This window comes from Lactuca virosa, chromosome 5 (assembly GCF_052849685.1).
Source record: "Lactuca virosa cultivar CGN04683 chromosome 5, Lactuca_virosa_CGN04683_v6, whole genome shotgun sequence".
NCBI classification, from domain to species: Eukaryota; Viridiplantae; Streptophyta; class Magnoliopsida; order Asterales; family Asteraceae; genus Lactuca; species Lactuca virosa.
The window spans coordinates 158,071,378-158,089,469 of record NC_136430.1 but is presented as its reverse complement, the minus strand read 5'-3'; positions in this window follow the sequence as shown (position 1 = coordinate 158,089,469).

Sequence of the window (18,092 nt, the reverse complement as noted above, 5' to 3'; positions counted from 1 at the left end):
TGTGAAATCTCTCCCAAATCTCTCCAAGTATGTGAAATCTCTCCCAAATCTCTCCAAGTATGTGAAATCTCTCCCAAATATCTCCACGTATCTCAAATCTCTCTAAGTACCTTCCTCAGTCGAAAACAGCTCAAAACCGGAAGAGGAAACCCAAAAGGACCCTCTTGGTCCGGAACCCTCTTGGTCCTGAACCTCTTGGCCGGAACCCTCTTGGTCCGGAACCCTCTTGGTCCGGAACCCTCCTGATCCGGAACCCTCTTATCCGGAATGCCTTCTAAGGGCCAAGAGGAAGCATCTTCGGAACCTTCCCCCCCCCCCTTCGGCACCTCTGAAGTGACTCCGGAAGACTAAGGCTTGCTCCGGAAGGACCTTGCACCGGACAACTTCGCATCTCGGAATGTCTCGGTCCGGACATACCTGTTTCGCACCTGACTCCGGAAGTGAGGATTGATTTTGGAAATCGCCCAGCGCCTCCGGAACTCCTCTATATGCACTTCGGACCCTCGCATACCTAAAGCTCCACTCTGGAAGTTGTGATATAGCTTCGGAATTCGCATAATGGCTCCGAAATTCACCTCTTAGCCCCGGATTTTGGACTATTTCGGACCTTTTCTTCATTTTGGGGTATTTTGAGGTCGGGAATCCCACCAAACTCGTATTTTTCTTAACTGAGACCCCTAAAACCTCTATTTTATGCCAAATTTAATTATTTAAATCATATTTTCACAAAATAAAAGTTTAGGATTTAGGAAGATCTTATCCTAAATCAAGATAAGGACAAAGAGGTTAACCTTGTGATTTGATGAAATTCTCATTTCCCATGCAAGTCACAGTATCCCATGCTTTACCCACCAAATAACAAAGCTTGGACCATCAGATCCCCATGCACCAAAGATTCCCTCCCTTTTTTTTCTTATACTCTTAAAACAACGACAGTAGAAGAAAGATTGGGCTATCCATTTCCTCTCACCACTCTCATTTTCTCTCAAATACTCCTCCCAGGAGCAAAGTTAAGGATCTTGCTGGAAGCAAAACTCTCAAATCTTCCCTGGAGTTTTCTAAAGTAAGTTCTCCACTCATCTAAGTATTTATATAATCTTCAAGATGGATCCATATTATTTACTCATAATTATATGTGATAATCAACCTTAGGACAACATTCTTCCCAGAGGAGTTCCTCATCTCAGCCAAAAGTTTAAACTTGAGATCATCACTCCGTAACTCCAAACAACTCCTCAACCAACTCAAGGTGAGCTTCATACCCCACCTTTTCAATATTTTAATGTTTTTGGGGAGAGCACAAGTCAAATTTTGCCTAAATACTTGAATAATTGCATGTATACGTAGGTTTGTATGTGTGTGTGAAATATTATTAAATTATTTTAATAATATTCTCATGAACGTAAGATTTCACAACTTCATAAAGAACAGAGGATACTTTGTGTACAAAAGAGCCTCCCAACTATTTGGTGTGTCCAACTTAACCCCTTTATCTATGCTTTCATGTCTAGAGATAAAACTTATAAAAAAGGACCTTGATAAGTTTACACTATTTCTAGTAATTTTCAAAAATGGAAACTTTGTGACTATTTGCAAACTATCAGGGAGTATTTTATAAATATTCGATATAAAAGTTTGCGTCAACAAAATATACAAATAGAGCCTTTATGACAGAAATATTTGCATGTCATAAACTGCTGTCGTAAAACCTCCAAGAACATAAGTAATGTTCTATATGTCATAAAACAGAAAATGCGTGTCATAACCGGCAATTATAAATTTATACAAATTATAACTTGACACTTTTTCTCTTGACTAAAATGACTTATTTTTCAATAAACGAAAAGGAATGAACACGAGCACCCAGTTAACGAGCACAATTAACGATATGGAACGAGAACGATATTTCTATTCAATGAGTACGAATTTCATTATTTATCTAACAAATAATGGATCTCTAACGATTGCCCAAAAGGTTGTTAATATTCTAGTCAGACAAATCTCGAAAGTACCTAAATATAAAAATATTAGTGTACGTCTAAAGTCCTGTAAGGAGTTATAGCCAGAGTCTCCTGGAGGGAGAGCGGGAATTTGTGTATAGATCTATACGGGGTTGACACCCCGCACCTTCGATGTTCGCTACAGCTAGACAGGCCAGTCTAGGGTGACAAATGTCTTTTCCAAACCGAGGGCGCCAAAGAAACGCCAAAACAGGCACTCCGTCAGATTAATATAGTTATAACGACTCACTAGAATATGTTAGATTAACTAGAAATTTATGTAAGGAAAAACCTCATAAATAAATTTTGGCACGTTGTGTCGACCGTCCTTTACATGATAAGTGATGGTCCGCATTTGTTGCGTTGACTGTCCTTTTTCATAGTGTAGAACGTCCACATTTGCCATGTTGATTCTTTCTCCTAACAAGAATAGAGTCGTATTACTGCTATTTTACAAATTAAAAAGCGTAGGACCCTATGGAAAACGTTTGTAAACGATTTTGAAAACAATAAACTAACCCACACATATACATAGTTGGATCTAGAACTTATGAATATTTTATAGCAGACAATATAGGATTTTCTAGAGAAAACGATTTTCTACGATTTCGATAACAATAAACTAGAACGCACACTCAATTTTACTCGATAAGAGGAACAAGATTTTCAACCATATTCTCTTTTTGAAAATAAGCGGTTTTTCTGGAAACGGTTGACTATTACTACTCAAAAGAACTATTCTCGTACACAGCTCGCTTTTACAAATCACACTACTTTTCAAAATCACTCCTTATAAGGATGAATAAAAGTAATGACATGCACACATATATCCATGATTTTCAAGGCAAGACTTCAAACGATTTCATAGAAAATATCAGATTTTCTGAAAGTACAATAAGAACGATTATAAACAAGTATAAACGATTGTATACAAAAATGCTTATGAACTCACCAACTTTTTAGTTGACGCTTTTCAAAACGACTTGTATTCTCAGGGATCTAGTAAGCAGGTAACAAGGGACGCGGATGCAGGACTATTTAGCTGTAGCTTGGAATTTTCTATTTATGTCTCTTTTGTGTAACTTGAAGAACAAATACAATATGTAAACAATGTAAGTTTTTTATCTCAATGTATGATGTTTGGATTGCTCTGTTTCATTTATATTCAATTGTTATGATACTGCACAATGAAGTCACCCGTCTCCGGACGTTTCCGCCGTCTGGTCCGGGGGTGTGACAGTTTGAGCACTGCATTTCCCGGCAGGGTCCATTGTGGTGGAAGTTGCATTTGTTGCACTTCGGTAAACTCCCCGCGTACTGCTTCACCGGCGCAGCTGCGGCAGGTGCTATCGCAGCATGAACCGCTACGACCTGCTGCTTTTTGGCAGCTTTCTGCACAAAATTCTTCTTCTTGTCATCCCAGAACTTCCGCTTGTTATCAACGGCTTTGGAGGGTTCTGAGATGGCTAGGGTTGTTGTTGTTGACGGGGAACGGACCCCATGGTCAATGAGCCGTTGTGCCAATCGCTTGGCATTATCGAAGGTAGCGGGGTTTGAAGCTAGTATATTCCCCTGAAATGGAGGCACCAGCCCCTAGATATACCTTTCCGCCTTCTTTGCTTCAGAAGGGACCATTCCTGGACATAGCTCTACCAGATCGCTGAATCTGGCAGTATAGGTGACTATGTCGGAGCGCTTCATGGTTAGTCTCCAGAGTTCCTGATCCAACTTTGAACTTCGCCCCTCGGGCAGTACTCTTCGATCATGAGCTCCTTCAGAGCTTCCCAGCCGATAGCATTTGCCACTATTAGAGATAGTGACTTGACATGGCTATTCACTACAAGAAAAAGTTGAAATAACTATGGAAATTTGCTACGAAAGTAAAATCCGTAGTTATTCTGCTACGGATTATGCTACGGAATGGCTTGTCGTAGCTATTTTACTATGGAACTTGCTACAGAATTACATTCCGTAGGTAATATTTGAATAACTACGAAATTTTGCTACAAAATTACAAACCGTAGCTATTCTACTATGGAATATACTACAAACTAGTTAGACGTAGGTATATTTGCTACAGAATTAGCTACAGAATTGCATTCTATAGCTAATATTTGAATAACTATAAAATTTTGCTACGCAATCGGAGTCCGTAGTTCTTATGCTACGAAATTTGCTACAGAATTATAAGGCGTAGGTATTTTGCTACAATTGTTGCTACAAATTAAAGTTTGTAGTTACTTTGCTACAGAAATTGTTACGGAATCAAAATCTGTAGCTATTTTGCTACAAATATTTGCTACCGCATCTAAGTCCGTAGCTAGCTTGCTACGACATTTGTTACGAAGTCAAAATCCGTAGTTATGTCGCTACAGAATTTGCTACAAGATCATAGGTCATAGCTATTATATTATAATATAAAAACCATAAATATTATACAGTAGAATTTTCTAGTATGCAATTTTAAGTGTTTGGAGGTTTCTCAAGTAAAGTTTAAACCATTAAAACCGAAATTTCGAATTGCATTAACTAATTACTTAATTAAAAATTATTTTTATATTTTATACATTAAATAAAATATTAAATAACCAATATAAAGTAAAATACATTTTAGACCTTAGACCGTTTTATGGTTTTCAGTATTCAGTATTTACGACTCATATTCCTTACGAATTCACGACTCACACCGAGGAAACCGATTCAAGGAAACCAAAAAACCCATAAACCGAAACCGATTCCCACCTCTAATATTTAAGATTGAAGCCTTTCTTAAATTGTGATTCCAGACTTTAGTAGCAACCACGTTGCATTTTGAGGTAAGCAAGAACAGCCAAAATCTTAGAAATATTTGGTAGGGGGCTGGTCACATCCCGTTTGTTAGATCAATTGTGGTGCTTTCCGATGCGCATTGACCTCGATCGAATTCCTCTTAATAGAAAATAGAGTTGTTGTGCATGGGTCGGTTTTGGTCCCAAACCCAACCCAACCTCTTTCTGGTTTTTAGAACCTAATAGGATTGGTTTCTGGTCGGTTCGGTTTCTCGGGTTCTGAGGTCGGTTTGGACGGTTTTTCGGTTTCTTGGGTTCAACCCATACACTGACTAAGACGATGAAATAATAATAATTCTATTATCTTGTTTATTCAATTATTTGATCCATTCAATTCCATCCAACAAACATACATTGACTAGTTCCAAATTTTAATGATAAAAATTATTTTAAGCTATAATGATTAAAAAAAGGCAAATGCCATAAAAAACCTATATGTTTGCAAGTTAATACCGGGGCAGCCGGATGCCTAGCCACCCCAATGTTTTCTAATTGTAGTGTACTAGTTAGATAACACATCAAAACATTAAAGAATTGATTTTAAGCCCACGTCATATATGTATAATTATTAGGGATGAGCAAACGAACCGAACCGGCCGGAACCGGCCCGACCTGGGAACCGGCTTCGACCAAAATCTAGAACCGAACCGGCCCGACGGTACTACCGGTTCCGGGTCCGGCTTTTGCCGGGTTTTCGATTTTGGAACCGGTCAATGGTTGATTGCATCTAAGCTGTCTTTTGTTATATGGGTTATTCCGTGGGATTTTTTTTACGATCACTTTTTTTTACATCCAAATTAGAACTCCAAACGACAAAAAGCCACGATTTTTTTTTAATTTATCCTGTTCGGTTCCCGGTTTTGGGCCGGTTCCAAGGACCGGTTCTTACCGGGTCCCGGTTCCAAAAATTGATGAAATTATAGTATCGGTCCCGGCCCGACCGATTCCATCGGATGTCGGTTCCGATTCCGGGACCGGTTCCGGCCGGTTCCCCGGTCCATATGCTCATCCCTAATAATTATAGCCCACTTCCCCTCCTATGATTTAATTAATGAAACATATTTGTCTATAATTTATATAAGTGTTTAATATTAGTTTGTTAATGGAATCAGTCAAAGATGACTTTGACCGAAAAGAAAGATAAAAAAGAACAATTAATTTACTCTAAATAAGAAAATCCCCTTTTCTTTATTATTTTCACATTCCCGCTTAATAATTCCCTTCTCCCACTTCCTGTGAGATTTTCGATCCGACGATAATAGGTATCGCTGATGTATCTCTTCTCCGATGAAGACATATAGTTGACAATTCTCGTTATTCCTCCTCTCAATTTCAGTATTTAATAGCGATTTCCTCTTAAACAAAGATAGGTACTTTTCATTCTCACTTCTTTAACATAAACGAATGAAGAAAAAAACTTACAGATAGAAACTTTTTGAGATCTTTACCCGAACCAATATCTCTAATAACCGCAAAACCTTTGTTTAACTCAATTCTTATGGATGACACAATTTCCAAAACGGGTGAATATGGGCGGATCAGGACAAGAAAAAATCGTTCTGGTGGGATATAGGGTGGTATTTCTAATGGAGAGATCATATACAAGTAATGTCAACAGTATCTATATCAAGTTTTCTGTGAGGTTTTTCGACATTTTTTTTATGATTCGGATGACTGGAATTAAATCATAACAAGTAACCCTGGGATTGAAATTATAAAACTTTAGAGATTCGTTGCTTTGCTACTGAATGCAATATTCTTTGTGTTCAAATAAAGGTCCAAACTTTCTCTTCTAAGTTGAATATAATCGTATCTTACCAAAAGTAAATATATTAGGAGTTAATTAATCATGATTATGCATAATGTTTCTCCTCCACATGCACTAGATATTGTTATATACTTGGATTCTATATCAGTTATATGTGAGGAGTCTTCCAGAGATGGAACCCCTTCCTCTCTACCAATTACATGTATTGAAGCTGGAAATAATCTTGGTTTGCCAAGTTTACCCCTCAGGTTAATCTTTACTCTTAAAATTTTATTATGTTAGGCATCTTCCTCTGTATCTTCTTATCAATTTTCTTGAAGGTTAATTTAGACATTTGACAAATAGTTAAAAGTCAAAACAATTTGGTTGACTAGATTTTCCTTTGACAGGAAAGGTTTTATAATTTCAATTTTCCTCTGAAGCACATATTTTCATTTTAGAGTTAAAGGGACCTTGCATAGTATCAGAATGAGCAAAAGGAAGGGCATTCTGAGTATTTTCAAAGGAAAAGGTTTCATAGTGCATAATGCTTAGTGCATACCCCGGTGATCAGTATGATGTGATCCAGGCGATGAGGGGCAGTCAAGTATGTAACAGAGTTGACCCGAAGACCATCATGTGGCCTTAGTACTGCAATTGGAGATGATTTGTGATCTTCACATATCTTTATCTATTTAAACCACATTCCTTATATATATGAAATCATTACCATGTAAATCATGTATATTGCTTCATACGGATATATATTTACATATATATATATATATATATATATATATATATATATATATATATATATATATATATATATATATATATATTCTCATTGATTGTTTGTTACTAACGATATATAAGTTGCAAAAACAATAAAAATATATACAATAAAATTAAATCGTATACAAATAAAATATTCAATTTGTTTAATCCCTCTTTCCAATCCTGCCAAACCAAATCTCCCTGTATATACTCCTTGAAAACCGATTCCCCATTAATTACGCATAAATTCCCCACGTCAAAGATAAGGTTGGTGGTGGACGTCTGTGTTCGTCCTGTTTTCCTCTCAACTTCTAGGGCCTGTTCGTTGCTTCTTACTATCATGCTCCCACACATTCTGGTAAAATTTCTTTTATTTCTTGCATCTTGTTCCTAGTCTTCATCTTTTATATGTAGTTTTACTTGTGTTTCTACAATTTCTACATAATTCTGATCGACCTTCTCTAGTTTCTACATCGAGATCCCACCGAATTAAAAATTTGATTGTTGAAATATGGTTTTACCGATCAGAATATGTCCCGTTCGTGATTGGGATTGCCAATTTGGCTTTTGGCATCTCCAATTTGGAGAATCGATCTCTGACTTGGAGATTGCTATAAAAACCATCGACCCGACTGATAACTAACGATGCTTTACATCTTATTATACAATTTATTTTCCGATACTTCTAATAATGCTTCCAATACAGTCAATTGATTATATATTTCACATTCCTGTATATTACTATTTTAGAATCTTTCTCTGTAAACAGTAAGGAACACAGTGCAACTAGACAACCATATTTGGCTTTACAGAAAAGTAGGAAGACACTAAAAGTAAAGAGACCCACAAATATTAATTTAATCTGTATAAGTAGAACTTGACTGTAGGTGAAGAATAATGAGAATACAATTTTATGTCAAACTTTTTGGTGTAATACTATCTTTTTGCTGGATTCATTAAATTCAGTCGCTCTAGGAAAAAAACTTCCATTTATTTCAAGAAAATTTTCGTTACACATCATTTCGTATTAATTCAAAACTTTAAATATTTTTGTTAATCCTGGCAACCTGCACAAAAAGCTCGTAGAAAATTGGTTAGAGGTTGACAATTATATATTTTCTTATAGCTCCATATGTTTTAATCATGGATCCTATCCCAACATTGATTTTTGTTTGTACATATTTTCGGTCATTTATTTGTTGTTGTCTGCCATACTTCTTGAGTTTATCATATTTTTTTATCAGTTTCAATATACCTTGTTTGTTTATGTGTAAACCTTGCTTCCTTATAATATTTCATTCCTAATTTGTTATTACAGAAGAGATGTCTCCGTTCCCATTGAAAGGACATCCAACAAGGCCACACAAGAATATGCATCGGTTGTTACAAAGGTACACGAATGAAGCATCCACCCCTGCATCCACACCGACTATGAGGCCGACAACATCTACCTCCCCACTGTTTGGTACTCCATCAGCCCCAACAACCACCCATTCATCCACACCAACACCATCATTTGCCCCTGTATCGACACCGACACTAACACCGACAACATCTACCCCCATAATGTTTAGTACACTATCAGCCCCTTCATCCGCATTAGCCCCATTGTTTAGTACCATGTCATCCCCTTCATCCACATGAGCCCCACTGTTTTGTATCCTATCAACCCCTTCATCCACATCAGCCACATCGTCATCCCCTTCATCTACAACAGCCCCATCGTCTGCCCCTTCCTCCATAGCAGCCACATCGACACCAGTTTCTACTGAACAATAAGATGCACAACTAGAAAAACGCATGCATATTAAAGTTCAGGCAAATGCGTAAATGAAATGACTAATTAATTTTCATATTGTTTTTGTTTAAGTTTGATTAGTTCATATTATTATGCATTTTTATTTTTGTTTTGTAGATTATTACCTTCAGGTAAATGTTCGTCCATAATTAAGAAATCATTCCTAGACAAAGTGGACGAAAATGGATATAAGTGGGTAAATTTAAGCGAATAGATAAAACATTTTTATTGGGAAGAGTTTCAGGTAGATTATTTATTATTATGCTTTTGTGTAATTATTAGACACATGACTCTTTTATTATAACTTAATTGTTATTATGTATTGTAGAAAAAATGCTAGTGGGATGTTGATGTTAGTGACTCAGTCGTCAAGGCTGCTTGGGAGCAGACGGCCAAAGAAAGATATCGACAGTACATCTATGACATAAGCAAAAGAAACCCAACTCGTGAAAAGTCATGTCACATAGAAATACAAGTATGGAATGCTTGGAATGCAATGATTCAGAAGACTTCAAGAAAAAATCAGAGCAAAATAAAAAAAACAGGCGTAAAGGTGTAGTGGGTGGAAAAGCCCCACCTACCCATAATGGTGGATCGGCTTCACATCAACAAATTGCTGCAGATATGGTATGTTTTTTTTAACTATTAATATTATTTTTAACATCTTATTTTCATTTCATCTAATGGAGTGATGTTTTAATTATTATGGCATATTACATTCATTTTTACTAATGACCACTTTTTGAAAAGTGTTATAGCATCCTATAATATATGTATAATATAACCACTTTCTTGGTTTATTATTGGTTAATGTAAATTATTAAAGTCTAGTATCATAATTTATTTCTTTCATTACATCTTATGGTGATATTTGACATATATTTGGTATTAATGTAGGAGGAATATACGGGAAAAGCTCCATCATGCTATGAACTATTCATGTTTACTCATACTAAGGATCATGACGAAAAGACATTTCAAGTTGAAAAAGCTAAAGAAGTTCATGTAAGTTTATTTGTAATTTACTTGATAAAAGGAATTTTAAAAAAATCTTGTATAATATAAATATTAATGCAACAATATCATTGTAGGATTTGTTTGTGTCTCGACGTGCGGATTTGGCATTGCTAGGAGAGGAAGTACCTGAAAGCAAACTGTTTTATACAGCTGTTGGCGGGCATGACCGTAAAAAAAGAGTTTATGGGCTTGGATCATATGGAAAATCCATTTTTCGTGAAAACTCCTCTCAAAAATGCACTTCACCAGATACAAGTTTTGAAAAAACATCATCTCGAGACGAAGATCCAGAAATTAGAGGAAACCATAGACCAACAAAGGATGGAGTTGGATGATGTGAGAAACATGGTTAATGATATGAGAAACATAAATAATCAGTGATACACTTTTTATTGATTGTATTTTAGGATTTCTAGTTGAGTTTGACTATTAGACTAATTTGATTGGTGCTTTGGACAAAGGGGTATTTCATTTGATGACAAACTATTTTTTTATTAAGAATTTTTGTAATTTCTTTTATTGTTATTGCAATTTTAGAATCTTGATTTTGTTATAAATTTGCTTCAGAAAAAAATTAAATCATTTTTGTATGTTTTTTTAACTAATCATGTCACCATTTTTTGTTATTGATATTTTTACAGAGTTACTATGGATATTTTTACGTTGTTATTATGTAGTTGAATTATTATGGATTTTGCTATGGAATCTATTCCGTCATATTTTTTCTGCAACATAAATGCGCTGTGGTAAATTTACTATGGAATATTTGCTACAAAAGTATATTGTAGTAAATTTGCCATGGAAGTAGATCGTAGTAAATCTACTACCATCTATCTGCTCCAGAATTAGATCGTAGTAGATTCACTATGGAATATTTGCTACGACATTACCCGTAGTGGATTTTCTATGGAAAGTAGCTACGGGGATGGTTTGTAGTTAATATGTGACAGATTAACTATGGATCAGGTCGTAAGTAATTTGCAACGGTTGTGCTACAGAAAACAATTGTAGTTAATTTGTGACAGATTAACTACAGATCGGGTCGTAGGTAATTTGCTACGGACATGCTACGGACAACAATTGTAGTTAATTTGCTACGTTACTGCTACGGATATAGTTTATAGCTATTTTGCTACAGAATAAGTCTGTTGCAAAATCCGTCGCGAAGGTCCTACGGATTCCGTAACAATAGTTTAGTAACGAAGATTTTTGCAACAAATGGGTTCCGTAGCAAATTCCATCTCTAATCACACTTAACTACGGAATATATCATGTTTTACCTACGGAATTTTTCCGTAGTTATTTTGGATTTTTCTTGTAGTGATTCCACCACGTCAGGGCTCGGTCCGCGAAAGTGCAGGTGGTAAATTTTACCTTACTCCCTTCCGGATATGAGCAGATCTCAAATATCGACTCCGTTTTCTCGAACCATTGCGAGAGGGCAATGATTCCGCCAGTTCCATTGAAGGCCCTGGGTTTGCAGCTGGTGAAGTCCTTATACGAGCACTCCCTAGAGCGCACTAGAGCTTCGACAATAGTGGGAGGCACATTAGTACCACTCCCACTAGTACCGGTCGAGGTGAATTGTGCTAGAGCTGCCGTAACAGCCACATTCACAGCAGCTTGGATAGCTGCTGGGTTGTATGGAGGAGGAGGAGGTGGAGTTTGATTTGGAGTTATTGGAGTAGTGTGCCTCATTGATTGACGTGGAGGCATCTTGTAGCTATAAGATCACAAGGATGAAGATATTGGTAAGAATTTAATAGTGAGTATGATGAGAGTGACTCATGGACTAACTCCCCATAGCCCAACAACACAGATGAAAGTATGATTGAATAGAGATCTAGTACTAGGAAGATGAAAGCATTTGGATATTAATTTCCATGAGATTAGATATCTGTCAATAATACTGGTATTACAGATGTAACAAGTTCGGGAAAAATGACCTAGGAGTAGGTCTTACATCAAACCAAGATAAGAAAATTTTGACATAATAAGGACCTATCTACCGAAAGTTCAAGGTCTTAAAATAACAGGAAATTACAAGGAGAAGTGCTACATAGAGCATTGATAAGAAGGCTAATCCTTAGGCAAAAGGAAATTTGAGCAGAGCACTCCCTACTGGCGACGGGAACCCCTTGGGCGAACCCTTAAGTCAGCCAGCTGTCGCTCCATGTCCACAAGGCGTCGCTCGTACACTCGCTGGCGCACGCGATATTCGATGACTTCAGCCCTAGTCTCAGCTAGTGCTTGTAGTAGAGACTTATTGTCTCTTACTGCTCTCTCACTAGCATCTTCCAGACGACAAATGCGGACAATATTGACTCCTGAATTGGCGTCAACTTCCACGATTCGGTTGAGGGCTGTCCTACCCTGAATTTCATTGCGAGAAACTCTGCGGACCAGAATAGGCAGGATTCTGTCAGCTGAGCCTCCCTCGCTCAGGTTATAGAAGCTTCGGTCTCCATTGTATGGAATGGGTTGACCCTGTTCTTGGCTCCATGTTTCCAAGTTTTCCACCCACAGAGGCGTCGGGCCTTGAAAAGTCGGACGAGGGTTAGGATTTGGGTTTTGAGCCACCAGAGGTAGGTCATTGACTTCCGGCTCGGAGTCTGAATCTTCCAGGAAGTTCACTGCGAAGTCATCATCCAAAGGGATTGGATGATTCTCTTCTGGCTCATCATCGAGCCATCCTCCGTTATTTTGGTTGGGGAAGTACGGGTCGCTGTGGGGATGGAATCCAACCATGTTATATGTGCGAGAATGGGAGTAAAAGAAATAATTAATAGACGTACTAACTAAGATAATTATAAGGTGATCCTTACCAGTTACTTCAACATTTGCGTAGTGCATACCAGCCCTATGTGACCAAAACAGGATAGACCTTCGAATGAGTGACCCTAACTCTAAGCCCACAACCAAACAAGGAACAGGAAGTAAAGCAAAGATCACAAATTCTAAGTCTATAACACCCTAGTCACATATAACCTTAGCGTGTCCACTCAGCAACTATTGACATACTAATAAAGACCTTTTTAGTTTGCACATAAGTAATTATAGTAACACAAAATACTTCTATAGTATTTTAAGTCTACGTTCTGTTCTAATGTTTTCATTGTAGTAGTGTTGGTAAGTTTTTAGACTTGTTGCCACATCACAACCATTCCTAGGCACATGCTAATCACTTCTCGGAAAGATATAGTTGATCAGGCTATATCACTCCCAGATCTGATTATATGTCCCCAAGCCTACTTGTGATGTCCAACAATCATAATACTTTTGTTCTGTACTAGTGACAGTGGTTTTAGTATGAATGCAGGTATGTATACTTTGGTTAAATATTTTATTATTTAAAAGTATAAACTCTTGGTCAGAGTATTTTAATCCCGTTGTGTTTATAGTTGTATATCTTTTATGGGTTGATATACTCAATTCACTATAAACAATGCTCTGATACCAATCTGTCACACCCTCAAACCAGAACGGCGGAAACGTTCAGGGGCCGAGGACGTCATGTACAGTATCACAACAATGCATAATAGTAAACAAGCAACAACATCATCCATTGCATTAATAATATAATTTTAATACAAGTGTGTTCTTTAGTTTATAAGACACCAAAAATGAATAATCAAAATAATAAAGATGTCTTGAAAGCTCCGTCTTCTCAAAACCTGGTCATCGGTACCTGTCTACTGGTGACCTAAGAATACAATTTATTTTGAAAGCGTAGATCAGCATTAAAGCTGGTGAGTTCATAAGTATTTTAGTGTCATTGTTTGCATAAGTTTGAAGAATGTGCTTGTAAATGTTTGATGTAAAACTTTGTAAGTATTTGATGTAAATGTTTGTAAACTTCCTAGAAAATCCTATATTTTCTACTAAAGCAGTCTTCTACCAAGACCCAACTATTCTCTATGTTTGTTCTTTTGTAAAAGTGAGTATTTTCCCAAAGTATGACTATCATTACCAAAATATAGTTTTCATTACCGTTTATGTGAGAAGATCACAATGTGAATGAAATGGGAAAAAGAAAGATGTACTGTATTTTTATCTAAGTAACTACCAATGTACTAACTACCTTAAACTTGTTAGTGTAATTAAGGTAAAATGTGATATGATTGTAACCATACTTGATTGACTAGTATAACACGACGTTCGAGACGTCAAAATGATATGACATTCGTCACCCGTAGACCTGCAGGTCCCACTGTAGCTAGCAGCAAGGTGTAGGAGGGTCAGTCCTGTATAGATCTATACACAAATTCACGCTCTCCATCCAGGAGACTCTGGGTACAAAACGTGACGCAGCAGTATATTGCCGAGCCATGAAGTTGTATCTCACATTATTGTTATAGTATTCTTGTGTTTGTATAGTATGTTCTAGTGTAGTGAATGTTCTTTCTGTCTAGTGTATAGTATGTTCTATCTGTTTCTCTTTATAGTGAGTATTGTCTCTCGTTATAGTATGATCTCTAGTGTATAGTGTATAGTATGTATAGTGTAGTGTATGATCTCTTAGTTTCTCATCATAGTATGTTCTATCTGTTTCTCGTTATAGTATGGTTGAACTGACTCATGTATGAACTGACTGTTGTATGTTTCATTGTTCTAGAAATAGTATTAGTGACTTCCTAAACTATACCTATTATAGTTTACTAGCAATGTTGTTTCTATGAATGAAGATGTTTGTATACCTTTGCTACCCAAGGGTATTGAACTGAACGAAGAACTTTTATATCTATATACATATACATAATATATAACTAAGATTCAAACGACCTTCGGACAAACAACCGGTACCCTAAGTCCACAACCAAACAAGGAACATAAAATAAGGCGAGTTATCAATCCTAAGTCCTTTCAATCCTACTTATATAACTATATCCCTATAGACATGATTTGACAAAGTATAAGTTTAAAAGAGTTTAATAGAAAGTATTTAACATGTAAAAGAGTTTATAAAACGATTTGAAGCAGTTTGTTTGATAACACAGTTTTAAATGTAAGAAAATCCACTTGTTTGATAGTTATTAATCACTTGTGATTGATATAATAAATATAATAGTTCTACTTGTATTCCCCCATAAAAGCATTTAAAATCATTTAAAAGATAAGTTAAGGGGTATGAACTCACCTGCAGTGAGTGATACGAATGAAAGATCGGTTTGTAGGATGCTAAGTGTCAAGTGAAGACTTGAGCACAACGGATCCTAATAAGCATATGATGACACATATATGTATATAATTAGTGTTTAAACAACTAATCATGTAGGGAAAACACCCTAGGGCTTAATAAACACTTCGATTGAAGTGTTAGAAGTGCAAAGGGTTGCATATAATGGGTGTACGGCCACACAAGTGTGTGTACGGCCACCAGGTGTACGACCACTTGGGTGTACGGCGTGGTGTGTACGGCCATGGAGTGTATGACCATACACTCCTTGAAGAAATGGCCAAAAAGTGTATTCCAAGGTTCTATCTTGTATCCCCTAGGTGTCCATGACTTTGTGCTAGCATAAAACATGAGTTTGAGGCCAATATGCACTAAACAAAGGGGTGTACGGCCACATGAGGTGTGTACGGCCATACACTCCTTGATGATCATGGTTTGGACGACTTTTAAGGAGTATATCTAGTAAGTAACAAGCAATGGAAGTGGTACTTACGATATAGAAGCCTTTTAGGGGTGTTTGAGGTCCAAGAACTTAATAGGTGTTCTTCGTGTTCTTGGTGAAACTGAAGAACACTTAAAGATCTACCAAAATGAAGTGATTTCATGGATGAAATCAATGATCCTTACAAGATAGTGAAAGGAATTAACAATTCAAGGGAAGAAACACTTACAATCTTGAAGATTTAGATGAAAATCGGATGGTAGTTGAGAGAGAAACGAGTTCTTGGCTTAGGAGTGTGAAAAGAGCTAAATGAAGGCTAAGTCTCTCATTTATACATGAGAGTGTACGGACAGAAGGGGGGTTTACGGCCGCACACCCGAGTGTACGGCCGTACACTCCTCATGTTGGAGTGTTTGGCCATTTTGGGAAGTGGTGCACTTGTGGAACCCAATTCTAAACCCTATCTTTCAAGGTACTAGGCTTAGAACACTCTAATTGACTCTAAACAATGCTAGAAGATAGCAGAAACGAGTCTAACCTTGATTGATTTGAATAGCTGTACAAGATAGAAATTTCGGGTTGTCACAAGGTCGAGGGGGTGAAGAAGGAGAACTGGAAGATAGAGCGGATTCGGGGACAGTATCCTTTGTTTGTCAAGGATAGCAGCGGTCTATTGACATAGTGTGGCCGAGTGTGGGTACCGGTGACTGGACGAGTGAGACAGAAGATATTAGAGGAGGCACACAAGTCTAAGTTTTCTATACATCCCAGGGCTACAAAAATGTATAGGGACTTGAGATTGAGTTATTGGTGGCCCTATATGAAGCAGGACATAGCCTAGTTTATGGAGCGGTGCTTGACCTGCAGGAAGGTCAAGGCCGAGCATCAGCGGCCTCATGGCAAGGTTCAGCCGCTACCCATTCCCATGTGGAAAATGGGAAGAGATTACTATAGACTTCATCACGAAGTTACCGAGGACGGCTAGGGGTGTGGACTTCATATGGGTGATCGTGGACAAGTTGACGAAGAGTGCCCACTTCATTCCGATTTCTGAGAGTATATCCGCTGAGAAGTTGGCGGATATTTATGTACGGGAGGTTGTAGCGAGGCACGGGGTGCCAATATCGGTAGTCTCTGACAAGGATGTTTGGTTCACATCCAGGTTCTGGAAGAAGTTCCACGAGGAACTGGGCACTCCGCTGCATTTTAGTATAGCATACCACCCCCAGACAGATGGCCAGAGTGAGAGAACGATCCAGACACTTGAGGATATGTTGCGAGCAAGTGTGTTGGATTTTGGAGGGAGTTGGGATATGTACCTCCCACTGGCAGAGTTTTCGTACAATAACAGCTACCATGTCAGTATCGACCGACCTCCAATTGAGATGTTGTATGGTAGGAGATGCAGGACAACAGTTTATTGGGGCGAGGTTGGACACTGGGTCATGGGGAGCACTGAGGTAGTGCTCAAGTCTACCAGGTTGATTCAGCAGGTGAGTGACCGGCTGCGGGTCGCGCAGAGCTGTTAGAAAAGTTATGCTGACGGGAAGCGATCAGATCTTGAGTTTTAGGTGGGGGACTTCGTGTTACTGAAAGTTTCGCCCTGGAAAGGGGTCATTAGGTTTCGGAAAATGGGAAAGCTAGGGCCTCAATATATAGGCCCGTTCAGGATTACGGCCCGGGTGGGCAAGGTGGCATATCGCTTGGCGCTGCCGGATGAGCTTAGTCAGATTCACAACACTTTCCATGTGTCACAGCTTTAGAGTGTGTCACTGACGAGTCCGTAGTCGTTTCTCTGGACGACATTCAAATAGACGACAGCCTAAACTACATTGAGAGGCCCGTTGCAATTTTGGATAGGAAGACCAAGGGTCTTCAGAACAAGGAAGTGAAGCTGGTAAAAGGTGCAATGGCAGCACCGAAGGGGCTCCGAATGGACATGGGAGCCGGAGGAGGAGATGCTCGAGCATTACCCTGATCTATTTACATATGCGGACTTCGAGGACGAAGTCTAGTTCAAGTGGGGGAGAGTTGTAACACTCCAAACCAGGTATTACCTTAAAGCCCTTGAAGATTTTAAAAATTGCATAATAAGTCCCTTAAGTACGCTGGGCGTACTCATGGGTACGCTTAGCGTACTATGTATGATTGATCGCGGAGGGACAGCACGTACGCTGGACGTATGTGACGGATGTCCAAACCCTAATTTCCAGACTTGATACCTATATAAGCACCCTTATCTTATTTGAGCCTCACCCTAATCAGCCTCTTTCACCTTCAAATGTCTTTGAAAACCCTAATACAATT